The 13,577-nt window shown below is 34.1% G+C and overlaps 1 protein-coding gene and 1 long non-coding RNA gene across 19 annotated transcripts in view; both read right to left on the bottom strand.

Moving 5' to 3' along the window:
• LOC102620866 (uncharacterized) overlaps positions 1-4,620 on the bottom strand; it is a 53,893-nt gene extending 49,273 nt beyond the window's left edge. For 2 of the 16 annotated variants that reach the window (XR_008054031.1, XR_008054040.1), the window contains exons 1-3: positions 4,398-4,573; positions 2,952-2,983; positions 276-2,011 (exon numbers count right to left, since the gene is read on the bottom strand). The gene's annotated coding sequence lies outside the window, so the exon portion shown is untranslated. Of the gene's footprint in view, positions 1-275; positions 2,012-2,901; positions 2,984-4,397 lie in introns of all 16 variants that reach the window. The other 14 variants (XR_008054052.1, XR_008054037.1, XR_008054036.1 and 11 more) reach the window with 14 other exon arrangements.
• A 5,389-nt stretch (positions 4,621-10,009) lies between these two features.
• On the bottom strand, positions 10,010-13,222 carry LOC102620215 (uncharacterized). Of its 3 annotated transcripts, none has more exons than XR_008054090.1 (3): positions 12,424-13,222; positions 11,663-11,838; positions 10,010-10,325 (listed from the first exon to the last, which is right to left on the bottom strand). It is a non-coding gene; the product is annotated as an uncharacterized LOC102620215 (long non-coding RNA). The 3 variants fall into 3 exon arrangements; XR_008054089.1 differs by having other exon boundaries at positions 11,663-11,819; XR_008054088.1 differs by having other exon boundaries at positions 11,663-11,848; positions 12,424-13,221.
• Between the last annotated feature and the right edge of the window lie 355 nt (positions 13,223-13,577).

Below are 13,577 nucleotides of genomic sequence, written 5' to 3'. Positions count from 1 at the left end.
GGAAAAATTAACTCAATAAAGTGAAGTAGGCACAAAATGACCTCAATGAGAAATCAGAGACCTCTAAAATCAAATCAAATTCAGTTAAACAAAGAATCACTCATCAAAGATAAGAAAAAGAATAAAAGCAATGAATAACAGAAATAAATTTCTTATAAAAATTCAATTAAAAAAAAAAAAGCTAATAATCTTTTCTGGTTAAGTGATTTCGTCGGCAAATAAGACAAAATAGAAATTCTGAAATATACCTAGGGTTTCTAGCTTTGGGAATTTACCTTATGAGAAATCAGTCTCTCTGTTTCTAGATTTGTAACTTTAGTGTCATGGCGAAGCGACCTCACTCAGCTGAGATAATCGGATTTCGCACCGGCGACGATGCAAATGTTGGGGTTTGGGCTTGACGACAGACATAGGAGTGTTGGGGTTTTGGGTGATTTAAGGATTTTCTTTTATTCAAGTAAAGTGACCAAATTAACCTTTCAAAATAATTAAAGTATCCCTAAGTTGTTACACATTTAATGTCTAGAATAGTTAATTAAATTTCTGCTCATGGATTTATATGGTACAAGTGAGTTCGTGTGGGGAAAAACGAATAGCAGGCCAAAAGGAAAATTCGACGCAAAATTTTATTAGTACAAGCATTACGTAAATACATTATTGAATATGCCTTTTTTTTCCTGGGATAATCATATTATAAGTGACAAATAATACAACAAAAGAATAAAAGTACAAGTAGAAAGGCAGTATCTAGGTTGTCTGCCACTCGGCTTCTAGTTCCACCCAAGATACATCTTCGTTCAGGTAACCAAGCACAGACTCTGTTACTGCTATAACTAATTTATCACATGACCATAATTTCCAGAACACCTTGCGCTTGTCCAATGGGTTGTTCAACTTGAGGAGGAGCTAGCAGATGGGCGTTGACAGAGGTGACAATGAAGACAGCGAGACGTCGAAGCCAGTAGAGGAATTGCTGAAACAGAGAAGCTAACATTGCATAACAGACTGATAAGATTATGAGGCACAAATAGGCTACCAAAAACAGAGACGTAGCCAAAATGACAGAGGCAACTGCTGAGACAGCCAACAGAACAGAGAGTTCTCCACAACTCACGCAAATGGGTCGGCTCACTTTGAGAGGAACTCTGATGGGTGTGAGGATGAGGAGCAGTAACGGGATAATGCTTATTTTTAATCTAATTTTATTTCCAACCAAAAGCAACATTCTTCTATAGGTTAGATGACAGTAGTCACTAGGCAATAGGCAAAACACTTGACAACTAAATATAGAAAGAAATAAAAAAGAGTTTTAAAAAAATCAAAAAAATTAAAAATTGAAAATAAAGAAAAGATTAAAAAAGAAACTGTATTAAAAAAATGAAAATATCAAACCCCTTCTTCATAGCAATTCAAACATGGAGTTACTGGTTCTTAATCTAACATTAAGTAATATTCCACTGAAACCCCAACCCTCTATCTTCATAGCAATTCAAACATGGAGTTACTGGTTCTTAATCTAACATTAAGTAATATTCCACTGAAACCCCAACCCTCTATTTGATTTTTTTTTTTTTGGTTTCCTTTTGTAAGAATTATTTTCAACATAGAACTTGAACCTTGGAAGAGATAACAGGAAAACACATAGACGACTGACTGAGTCTCACTGAGAGAGAGTTAAGAGAGTGTTAGAGATAAAAGAAGAACATGGCTTAGCAGTTACAGTCATCATCCACTTATCTCATTCAATTGTTGGTGTAAATGTCTTAATAGAAAAAACAAATATCATTTTGAAGGGTAAATGTAAACAAATTAAAATATTAGATAAAATTGTGACACTTTTATATTAAGTGCGTTTATTAAGATTTAAGAGAGAGTTGCAAGTATACTGCATTGGTCAGCTCCCAGTTAAACTTGCGAGTTTGGGTTCAACCGTTCAAGTCCCAGTCCCACAGGTAGTGAAAGTAGGTAATCATCCTAACCAACTGAAATATCAAAACATGTTTGTATATGCCTGCACATTACAAGTTAATCATCAGCAAAGGTTACAAGTTAATCATCAACAAAGGAGGGGGCTGTGAGAAACAATACATCATGTACTAATTATAGAACATGTAGAACTACTGTATTGTACCAGTCACATAATCTCCCATAGCAAATATAAATTTAAAAAAAATTACCACAAAGTAGAACAGTCCCATCTTTTTCTCCAAACAAATACAACCATTTCCGTTCATATCTAAGCTGAGAACCATTCTACTTTCAGGTTCAACCAATGAAATAACCATAGTATAAAAATAATTATACTCTAATTCAAACATGGCTTCAGAATTTACGATTCATACCAGACTCAATTGGCCAAACCTATGGAATTGGAATGATGCATTTATTTAACTCAAAAGATAAATATGAGGCTTAAGGTTCTGACATATTAAAACGATAATAATTCATTCATTTTGAACATGAGATGCAACTTGGACTATTTCAAGTTATTCCAAAAGAAAGCATTAAAGGAATTTGTTCATCCTATGTGGTATAAGTAGTATACTTCAGTTATTATTATAAATCATCAGTTAAATCATTTGGACTATTAACATTGATAACAACAATAATAAAATAAACATATGTAGTTATAAAATAAATAGATAAATTCAACTTCGAATAAATTTGGGTTGTTACAGTAACCCTCCAATCCACCACTTTATTATAACCAATAGACATTTGGATTATAACAGATAGACAAGAATAAAATTGAAAAAACAGAGTTAAAAAAGCTGATATAATGAACCTTGCGGTCAAATGTCAGATGTGACTTCTTTGAACGAACTAAAGGCCAACAATGAAAATTTCACATAAAAGCAACCACAATACCAGAAAAATAGCTTAAATTAAAAGTTTTCTGACTTGTTCAGGAGAGACATCAACAATTTCCAAAACTTTTTGCTGGACCTCACCTTTATAAATTATCAAAACTTCCTCCACCAATCTGACAACATCACAGAAAGACAAGCAACGCCATATTTAATTAGGTTATAAAAAAGCTTCAAGCTTTGCAGATGCCAGGATATAATAAGAAACCAATCATAGAACATGTCATAAGCAATGGCACAGGCAGAGGAAAGATCTTGAATGCCTCAGTGTGATGATAATCGTCATGAAACAATATCAACAGATGTGATTTAGGGATACATCTCATATAAAAACCTTCAAACGATATTAATATAAGTGATAGATCATATAAAATAAATGACTTCATAACAAAAGAGTTTACATTAGGGGTTTAAAAAAAAAAGAAAAAAAAGGTACTGAGGCTAAAGGCTGACCTCTGGTTACCGTACTTTCATTTGTGTGTAAAGTCTCTCAAATTCTTATGTCATGGCGTAATAGATTCTCTTATGTATATAATGAATGATGCTGTTAAAACTTAAAAGAAGCCCCTGAACTTAGAATTACTTCCACTTCTTTATATTTTTAGTTCTAATAAGGCATGAGTGAGTTTTGGTATATTTAATGGGATATAGAAACGTATTTACCCCCATTTTATCTTGCAACCTCGAAAGCCTCTCACAAAACCTGAATTTCGATGGATGGACTTCAAATGAAAGGATTTTCTAACAAAAGCTAAAAAATTGCAACGGCATAGTGAAAATAGGAAAATCAAAATATAAAGCAAAAGAAAAAATTTCCATCGGATAAGACAAATACAAAATAATCCAAGTTCTTATTTGCCATGCCAATATTATTCATGCAGAATTAATCTAATTTGTTTTTCAGTTAAGGTTGGTAACAATTTATCTGTAAATAACTGAACCAACTTGGTTATTACAACATTACTCTTTCTCTTCTACACTCATTTTCTACATAATTGCAGTGTTCATCAACGGCCACATTCGCAAACACGAGTCCACTCTCCCCACTTCACTTATTTCCCAAATGTTTAGGTCTCTCAAAGTGCAGCAGCAAGACATGAACTCCTATCACTATAAGCAATATAAAGCCCACCTAAAGAATCCACCACCATATTTGGCTAGAAAATCTCCATTACTCATTGCCACACTCTCTGTTTTCACCCCTTTCATCAAAATACACGCGTTACATACCCATGTTAGACAAATTTATTTTTCTGATATCACATCATTCGTTGGGGGCACAATTAACTGACTTCAGCATATAGATAACAAGAAGCTGTCAATTCACAAAAACAAGGAAAATTAACTCAATCAAGTGAAGTAGGCACAAAATGACCTCAATGAGATATCAGAGACCTCTAAAATCGAATCAAATTCAGTTAAACAAAGAATCACTCATCAACGATAAGCAAAAGGAAAAGAGAAATGAATAATAGAAAGAAATTTATTGTAAAAATTCAATAGAAATTTTTTTTAAAAAAAAAACTTTACTGCTATGCCGAGCGACGCCGATCAGCTGAGATGGGTGGATTTTGCACCAGCGACGATGCAAATGTTTGGGTTTGGGTTTGACGACAGTCCAAGGAATGTTTAGGGATTTGGGTGATTTGGGATTTCAATTATTGAAGTAAAAGACCAAAATAACCTTTATAAATAATTAAAGTATCCCTGAGACGTGGGTCGTTATACATTTAATATTCAGGGTAGTTAAACAGCCCCTTTTTCATCTTCATAGAAACAGCATATAAATTTGGACACAGAATCTCAATATAGGAGGATGCTAAGTGGACAGTTGGATCATAATTCTAAAACAAAATAATAATAATAATAATAAAATAGAAGAAAGAATGTAGCCTGTGTCTATTACGGGTAAAAGTGCTTTTCAACTAAGCTTTCACAGCATAACTGCTTAAACTTGTTCGGATATACAACACGCCGACTACAGATCATTGTAGTAACTAATTATATATATATATATACAAAATGGAACGATGACATACATACATACATACACCGACTACAGATCATTGTAGTCACTAATTATACATATATATATATATAAAATGGAAAGATGACATACATACATACATACATACATATACACACATATATATACATATATATACATACACACACACACACAGAGACATATACATATAGTACAATAGGCACTGGGACCCCAGTCACCCCACAGTGGCACCAGCAGTATCATATTACGTGATATCAACTTAGAACAATTTCCAGGTTATGCTCATGATCATCAGTAGAACTTGGCTGCTGGTCTTGGATGTGGTTCCCTTCAACTGCGTGACCGCGAATCAAGAAATTGCGGAAGAGATTTCGAAACCAGTAGAAGCAGCGCTTAAGCAGAGAAGCCAACGTTGCATAACAGAGTGATAAGAGTATGAGGCACAAATAGGCTACCAAGAACAGAAACGGAGCCACAAAGACAGACGCAACCACCGAGATAGCCAACAGAACAGAGGGTTCTCCACAACTCACTGAAATGGAGCGGCTCACATTGAGAGTGAGTCTGATGGGTGTGAGGAGGAAGACCAGTAATGGGATGACGACGGCAGGGATTAGGAACCAGAACTGAAGCTTTAAAATTGGATACAAGAGTATCTTATTGGTACCATCTTGGACGTCCCAAGAGATGCCATCCAGAGACCTGAGGAACAGAAGAAAGATGACAAGATTTAGCAATGGCGGAAACAAAAACCTCAAATCAATTGACAAATCCATGCTTGTGAGTATAAGGTTTGGCAGAGATGACTGAGTTGAAAAGAATGAGAGAAAGAGAAAGAAGAAGAAGGAGAGGGAGAATGGATGAATTACAGTTAGGGTGATTTTTAAATGCTGGGAGCCTGAGGCTTTATAAGGGGAGAAGTTGCGAAAGAGAGGGCATCAAGCTTTGGAAAAAGTTGCCAAAGAAAGGATGTCAAGCTTTGGAAAAAGTTGCCCCTAACTTTTTATTGCCTTTAAAGTCAAAAAATGACGATGGGAATAAATTAATATTAAATAAATCTCATACCGACGTGTGGATGGACAAAATGAGGCTGCTCGTTGGGTACCTTCTTGGCTTGGTCCCCTCCCGAAAGTAAAAGCGAATGTCGTGAATTCTCAACACACTTTGCCATCTTAAATGTTGCGATATTTGTGGCGAATTCTCAAACACACTTTGCCATCTTGCCTGGACAAAATCTTGGTAGGCTTTGTCATCTTAACTAATGATTCATTGGTTGCTTTATTTATATTTTTAGTAAGTCAATCTACTTTTTTGAATTGGGAAACAAATTGTAGTTTATGGAATAAATTTATGTTTAAAAAAAAAACAAAATAAAAAAACCATAAAAAGAATAAATTTATATTAAAAAATCAAAATTAAAATATGGATGGATAAGATTTGGCAGAGATGATTGAGTCTAATTATTATGAATGAGATTTGGCAATGGCAGAATTGAATAATTGTGGTGGAGTTTAAGCTCCATGATACTATGACGAAATAAATATTTACAGTACCCTTTACAAAATTTTGGTTGCCTCTGTTTAAAATAACTCATGCTCAGTTAATTTCACTCTTTTTGATTTAACTCTTATTAAATCCTTCTGATTTAAATCAAAAAGATTAAACCTCAACCAGTGTTTCCCCGTGGGCTGTAGCTCCTCATAAGCGACTTAACAAGTGTTTTGTGAATGGAAAACTATGTAATCAAAAAGAAAGGAGAAAAACTAAATAATATCCAACATAAGTGACTTAACAACAAAGTCATACACAAAATAGAATCCTGATCCAGGATTTATAGTTTTTGACAAGTCACAATTTGTCTTGACTTTGTGAGCCGGGATTACCTCTGATGAAATATTATGGAATATAAATGTAAAAGATGCTTTCAATTTTCTGGTGTCTATGCCATGATATTCTGGAATTTGTGCATGAAGGTTGAGGTCACCTCTTAGCTTTTACGTTAGTGTGTTACGTGAATTTTGTGATCCAATTTGTCTTGACTTTGTGGTCCAACTCACACACTTGGGCATGTAAGTGCTGTAACTATTTGAGGACATCTAAATTCTTGACGATTGACGAGTCCATATATCTGCCAAATGTGGATGATAGATTTGAATTGAACCTACAAATCATCAGCACTTTTCCCTAAAGCCAAGGTTTATTTTCAAATTATGAGAGGAAAAGGAAAAATTGTGCAGAAAAGTAATGAATAGTATACCTTCCACTAAATAGATGCGTGTATCAAAATATTGAAGAGATTTTGAAGCCCTTTTCATGATTAATTTGGCAAGTCCTTTTCATTAAGTTAAATTTGCTTTAATTTGGCTATTGACTACATATTACATTCCAACTTCTTCTTAGAAAACGTTGGTTTCTTAAGAGATTAAAAAATGAAAATTAAAATATGGATGGATAATAGGAGGCTTCTTGGCTCGTTCCCGAAAATAAAGGGAATGCTGTGCTTGGTTCAAGAAACAGGCTTCTATCTGAAAGGGATAAAAGAAGAGATGAATTGTAAATAAATTCAAGCGTGCAAAATAAAAGAATAGTCTAGAGCTTCCAATCATGCACAACTTATTCTAACACTGAACAGAAAAATGATTTGAAATGGAGTCTTCGAAGGCAACAGCTTGTTTTCAATTTTATAAATTATATACTCTCAAAATAATTTTGATACAAAAATAGGTTGCTTTTCTTACAATTATGTGAATGGAGCAGATTATTGTCCTTCAAGAAAGTTTAATCAAGAATAAATAAGCCAATGACCCTTTGGCCCAGCGATGAATCCTTACTTCCAGAGTTAAGAAAGATTGTAAGAGTATGGGTTCAAGTCTCCTAAACTCAAAACTCTCTCAATTTAGCATTATAAATGATTGTGGGGTTTATTTGTAAGTCTTTCTCCTTTGCAAAATGCGAGTGGAGTATAAACATCCCTCGAAGTATAAACATTCTTCCTTTGCGAGGGTTACTTGTCAGTAATCTGATGTGTATTCAATATTAAAAAAAATCAACAATAATTTATAAGTTTTTCTTTTTTACGAAATGTGAGTAGAGCAAAGACACCCCTTCTCTGTGAGGGTTACTTATCTAAATTTTAATATGATGTGAAATCAGTATTAAAAAAAATCAACAACGGTTTGTAACGGGTCACTTTTAACAACGGGTCACTTTCAGAGGGACCGAACTGCACCGCTCATTACAAAATTCAAACCAGACGTCACCATTTCACACAAACTTGTGCAAATCAGTGCTTTCACTTTTGAAGACATTAATTAGCATTACATTACAGGTTCGCCAAGGTTCTTACATAAACAAGTGAGTCCAAAAGTTCTTACTCCTCAGTCATTGCAAATGCAAGATGATCAATAACAAAAATGTGCGAGTTTTACACACTTTAGTGAACCAAAAGAAGAGGAAATTTGGATAATGAGGAGCACTTGTAGGTAGACAAGAAAGATAATTTATCAAGCACCAGTTCATCAGATAAGCTTCAGAATGTCTCAACTCAGGATATGAGCTGAAATTGTTTACCTACCTACAGTTGTTTAAAAAGATGGACACTGATTTACCATCAAGAGAAACATATCAACTATACATATATAATTGCAATACAAGCGCATCCGATTATCAACAAAATCACATTGTTTGCTGAGTACACATGTAATATACTCACTCAAACACCCAGTACACGCTGCACTCGACTAATGCCCCTTTTAAGAGTAATGAAGGGGGTTGAACTTAGATGCGGAGGAGTAGAAGTGAACAGCTTGTTTTCAATTGGATTCACTGGCATTGGGCTGGCAAAGACAGTAGGTTCCTGCATAAAAGAACAATGCAAGTTAGTGAAAAAAAAAATCAGTTTAAAAATTTGAATTTACCAAGTAAAAGCAGCATACACTTCAACCTGCACATCATTGCTTTTACTAGAAGGGTTGTAATTCTCCTTTGAAGCCAATGCCATTACAGGTTCCACCATGGGGACACTGCTAACAGTTTTCAATTGACAAGCAAGGGGATCAATGTTTTCAGCATTCCTTTTTGCTGGTACTGGTGTTCTCGTGTGCTGAGAAAGCTCCCTGTTGTTTATACAAAGAGTAAATATGTTCTGAATTCTTAACCTTCTGGAGGACTCTGTGTCTTCAGGTTTCTGGGGGGAAGATGCCAATAACCCTGTAGTAAGATTGAGACTGGGAATATTTCCATCAGCTAACCCACTTGAACAGACCCTTTTCTCCTCTATTATAACCTTCTCTACTTCATCTTCAGCACTTTCTTTATGATCGTCCTCCTTGTCTTATAACACCAAACCTTCGTCCTGCTAACAAATTGACCCTTGTTACAAAACACAAGAACGTACGATATCAATATCATTAAATTAAACAATAAGCACCATAAGTGCCAAATTTTGTAGCTACGCTGTTACCGATCATGCAAATCAAAATGGAAATTACCGAAGAATGTATTAAGAACAAGCTGAATCCCTCACAAAACGTCCATATATTCACCATTTAACCATGACCAACTTTTTCGTTTGAGGCAAATGAAAAAAAGAGACAGAAAGTTAAAAAGGATAAAAATTGAAAGCCGAGGGCAGTAATTTGGAAGACGACAGCATTTTTTATCTCTTTTTAACAAGTAGGCTGGTGGGCCTCTCGTTTGCATTTTTCCCGGCCATTGGAGAATTGAAATCCCCATTAAATAATAAAAAAAGTAAAAATAGAAATACAATTAAAAAAAAAAAAAAACCAATCTCCATGTAACAAACGATGATGTCTCGAGCTCGCAACACTTGTTGTTATAATACCTATGGTCTCACAAGGCCAATATCCTTTTATTAGTTTGTTTTTCTTCTTATACAGTCAATACAAACATCAAAGTCTATAAAATTTAAGAGTTTAAAATTTCATCTAACACAAATCTCTTTATTTTTTTAGGATATGATCTAATCTCTTGTGTTAGAATACAGCTGAATTTACATTAGCTAATTTTCTCCTTATACCTCATATACTTAACTGTTGGAATTCATTAAATAAAGCAATCATATTATCCAAATAAAAAGAAAAGTTAAATTTGTCCAAAGCAGTTGGAAATAAAATTCCACCTAAAAGACACATTTCATCAGGATTCATATAAAATTCAGTTTTTAATAATAACATAAGTTTTCTATTGCTTCAACTTCAACCGTTTTGTATGGATCATAAATGTATTGTCTATCATAAATGTATATTTCACAATCACTTGCCCTTCAGCAACTTAAGCAACAGACTGATGTGAGTAGGGATAGTCGCCACTACACCGCACTGGTCAACTCCCAGTTGAACTTGCAAGCTTGGGTTCGCGTCCCAGTCCCACAGGCAGTGGAAGTAAGTAATTACCCTAATCAGCTGAAGTATCAAAACCTGTGTATAAGCCTGCAGATTACAAGTTAATCATCAGCAAAGGAGGGGGCTGAAGCAAGAAACAACATATCATGTACTAATTATAAAACATGTAAAATTAATGTATTTTGCCAGTCACAAAACCCGTTTTCTTTAGAGATAACCACCCCATAGCAACTATAAATAAGGGCACAAAAATGACCACAAAGTACAACAGTCCCCTCTTTTTTCTCCAAACAAATACAACCATTTCAGTTCACATTGAACCATTCAAGTTCCAAGTTTCAACCAATGAAACAACCATAGTATTCTAATAAAAATGAAAAATGAAATAACCATAGAATAAAATAATTATACGCTAATTCAAATATTGCTTCAGAATTTACGATTTATGCCAGACTCAGTTGCTCAAACATATGGAATTGGAATGAGGCATTTATTTAACCCAAAAGGTGAATGCCAAGCTTAAGGTTCTTACATACTGAAATGATCAAATTTCATTCATTCTGAACATGGGATGCAACTAGAACTATTTCAAGTTATTCCAGAAGAAAGTACTAAAAGAAATTTTTTCATCCTACGTGGTATAAGTAGTATACTTCAGCTAGTATTATGCATCCTCGGTTAAATCATTTGGATTATTAACACTGATATTTTTTTTATTAGCTGAATTGATAACTGTTGCACCCCTAACTTAAGGGCACGTGTGATAAGAAAATTTTATCTACATCAGGTGCAAGTATAAGCATTTAACAATTAAGCTGTGACTGTTTGCTTACAAGAACAAACATATACTAATAGAGATGAATAAAACCCAGCACTTCAAGAAAAATTTGACAATATCTCCCCTAAAATATGGATATTATCCAATATACCAAACCAACAATTTTAATACCCTGCAGCTTAAAACTTCAAAATATCAGTCAATACAACACTTGGGGTCTCCGGGACCCTATCACTACAACACTCACAAATACAAGTGCATCCTCCTGATGTTGCGTAGTCATTCTAAATACATGTATTAAAAAGTATGATATCTGCAACAAGGTAGCTTACAAAGTTTACTAGGCCAGCAATGCCGAAGTACAACCAGAACAATAACAAAAATATACAAAGATATATATATTTCTTAAAACCTTTTAAGTTTGAAAGTTTTGGTATTCAACAGAAACATCATAAGACAAGATCATAACAACATACACACTAACAAATATAGGGTTGCTCATACTTTCTGAAGTTACGTGTAAAGAATCCTAAAATTACTCTTTCAATAATACAAAATAAAAACATGCCTGACAAGTCAGTAAGCTGTAAATCCCAAGCAAACATCTTCACCCAATATTAATTTGAAAAAGAAATACCCAACGTACTTTTGGGGCATTATCCCCCGGGGCCACCGCCCATGATTTCTTTTGCAGACTTTAGAAATCTGAACAATATCAATTCAGCATAGCGTACTTTTGAGGCATTATTCCCAAGGACCCTCGCCCATAATTTCCTTTCCGAGCTTCACTGCAGGACAGTAGTCTGACCATGACCAATCAACCTTCTCAAACCTCAATTTGAATGAAAGGAATAAAAATTATTAACTCATTCAATAGCATCAATGTAAGTTTCCTTACAATAACACACCACATCCATGATATTTCTCAATAACAATAGCCATAGATAACAGAATCTCAGCACATCCCCAGTTTAACACCACATCCACAAACTTAAATGCAATCAAAGCACCATATCATTGCAGGATACATAAACACAATTCAGCACCACTACATATTCCAAACTTGGCTCATATCGCCGTAAAGTTCAATTCTCATTCATGACTGCATCAACCCAAATTAACTGATTCAAGTAATTTCAATACATGGTCTTCAATTAAAACTCGCAATCCTGTGATAATTCTAGCATGTCAATTTTTTATTTTAGCCATGTAGCCATGTAATTAAATGGCTAACCACACACCCACTGCATTAATTCTTAAAGGAAGCAATTAAGCCATTAACACATTAAATCTATGGAAAACAACTTATAAGGACCCAAAATAAAAATTCAGATTATCAAGCAAGAAAAACAACCTGATTTTTCAGTTTTGAGTAACAAAATCACTCAATTGCATATAACCACATACCTTAAATCCTGCACCAACAGCTCCTAGCTCTCCAAACACTTCTCTAACTCCACTTCCTACTGGTAATACTGCAACAAAAATTAACCAACTATTCTGCCAATAATTTAAGGATCCCAAATTCAACACAATCCTAAACTTGCTGAAAGTTACAGCAGCAGCAAGGAAACAATTAAGAAAATTAAGTGAAAAAAAAATTCATCAATAAAAGTCAGAAGATTTCAAAATTGAACCATGCATGCACAGAAACTTACCCAAACCAGGTCTAAAGAATAAGAGTTATGAGAAAATCCAGCCAAAACCATGTTGGTTTCCCAGAAATTTCATACTGGCCGTTGTTCTCAGCTCCCTTAAATGCACAACTATTCTCTCTAAAACCCAATTGCTCTCTTTCCCTCCATTTCTTTTTCTTCCGGTTCTCTCCTTTTCTTTTTTTTTCTCGTTCTGTCTCAGTTATCCTTCTCCCTCTTCTTTTATTTTTATTTTAATTTTATTATTATTATCATTACCCGAACGATGGTTTTGTTTGTTAAAGAACTTAAGTTTTTATAAATTGGTTATGGCCTGGGCTTAGTTATAAATTTAAAAAATAAAAAATAAAACAAAAGAGGAAGTTTAGAGCAATTAAAACAATAACAATAATAATAAACATTTATAATTATAAAATAAATAGATAAATTCAAAATATTTTTTTGGGGTGTTACAATAACTCTCCAAGCCACCATCGTATTATAACCGATAGACATTTGGATTAAAATCGATAGACAAGAATAAAATAAAAAAACAGAGTTCAAAAAGTTGATATAATGAACCCCGTGGTCAAATGTCAAATCTGACTTCTTTAAACGAACTAAAGGCCAACAATAAAAATTTCGCATTAAAGCAACTAAAATACCTGAAAAATAACTTAAATTAAAAGTTTTTTGACTCGTTCAGAAAGACACCAACAATTTCCAAAACCTTTTGTTGGACCTAACCTTTATAAATTCTCAAAAACAACTTCTTCCACCAATATGAAAACATCACATAAAACAAGCAACACCACATTCAATTGTCTTAAAGTTGTAAAAAAGCTTCAAGCTTTGCAGATGTGAGGATATAATGAGAAACCAATCATAGAACATGTGATGAGCAAGGGCACAAGCAGAGGAAAGATC

This window comes from Citrus sinensis, chromosome 1 (assembly GCF_022201045.2).
Source record: "Citrus sinensis cultivar Valencia sweet orange chromosome 1, DVS_A1.0, whole genome shotgun sequence".
NCBI lineage: Eukaryota > Viridiplantae > Streptophyta > Magnoliopsida > Sapindales > Rutaceae > Citrus > Citrus sinensis.
Note: the sequence above shows the minus strand (reverse complement) of the source record. Positions and strands in the feature narration are given on the sequence as shown.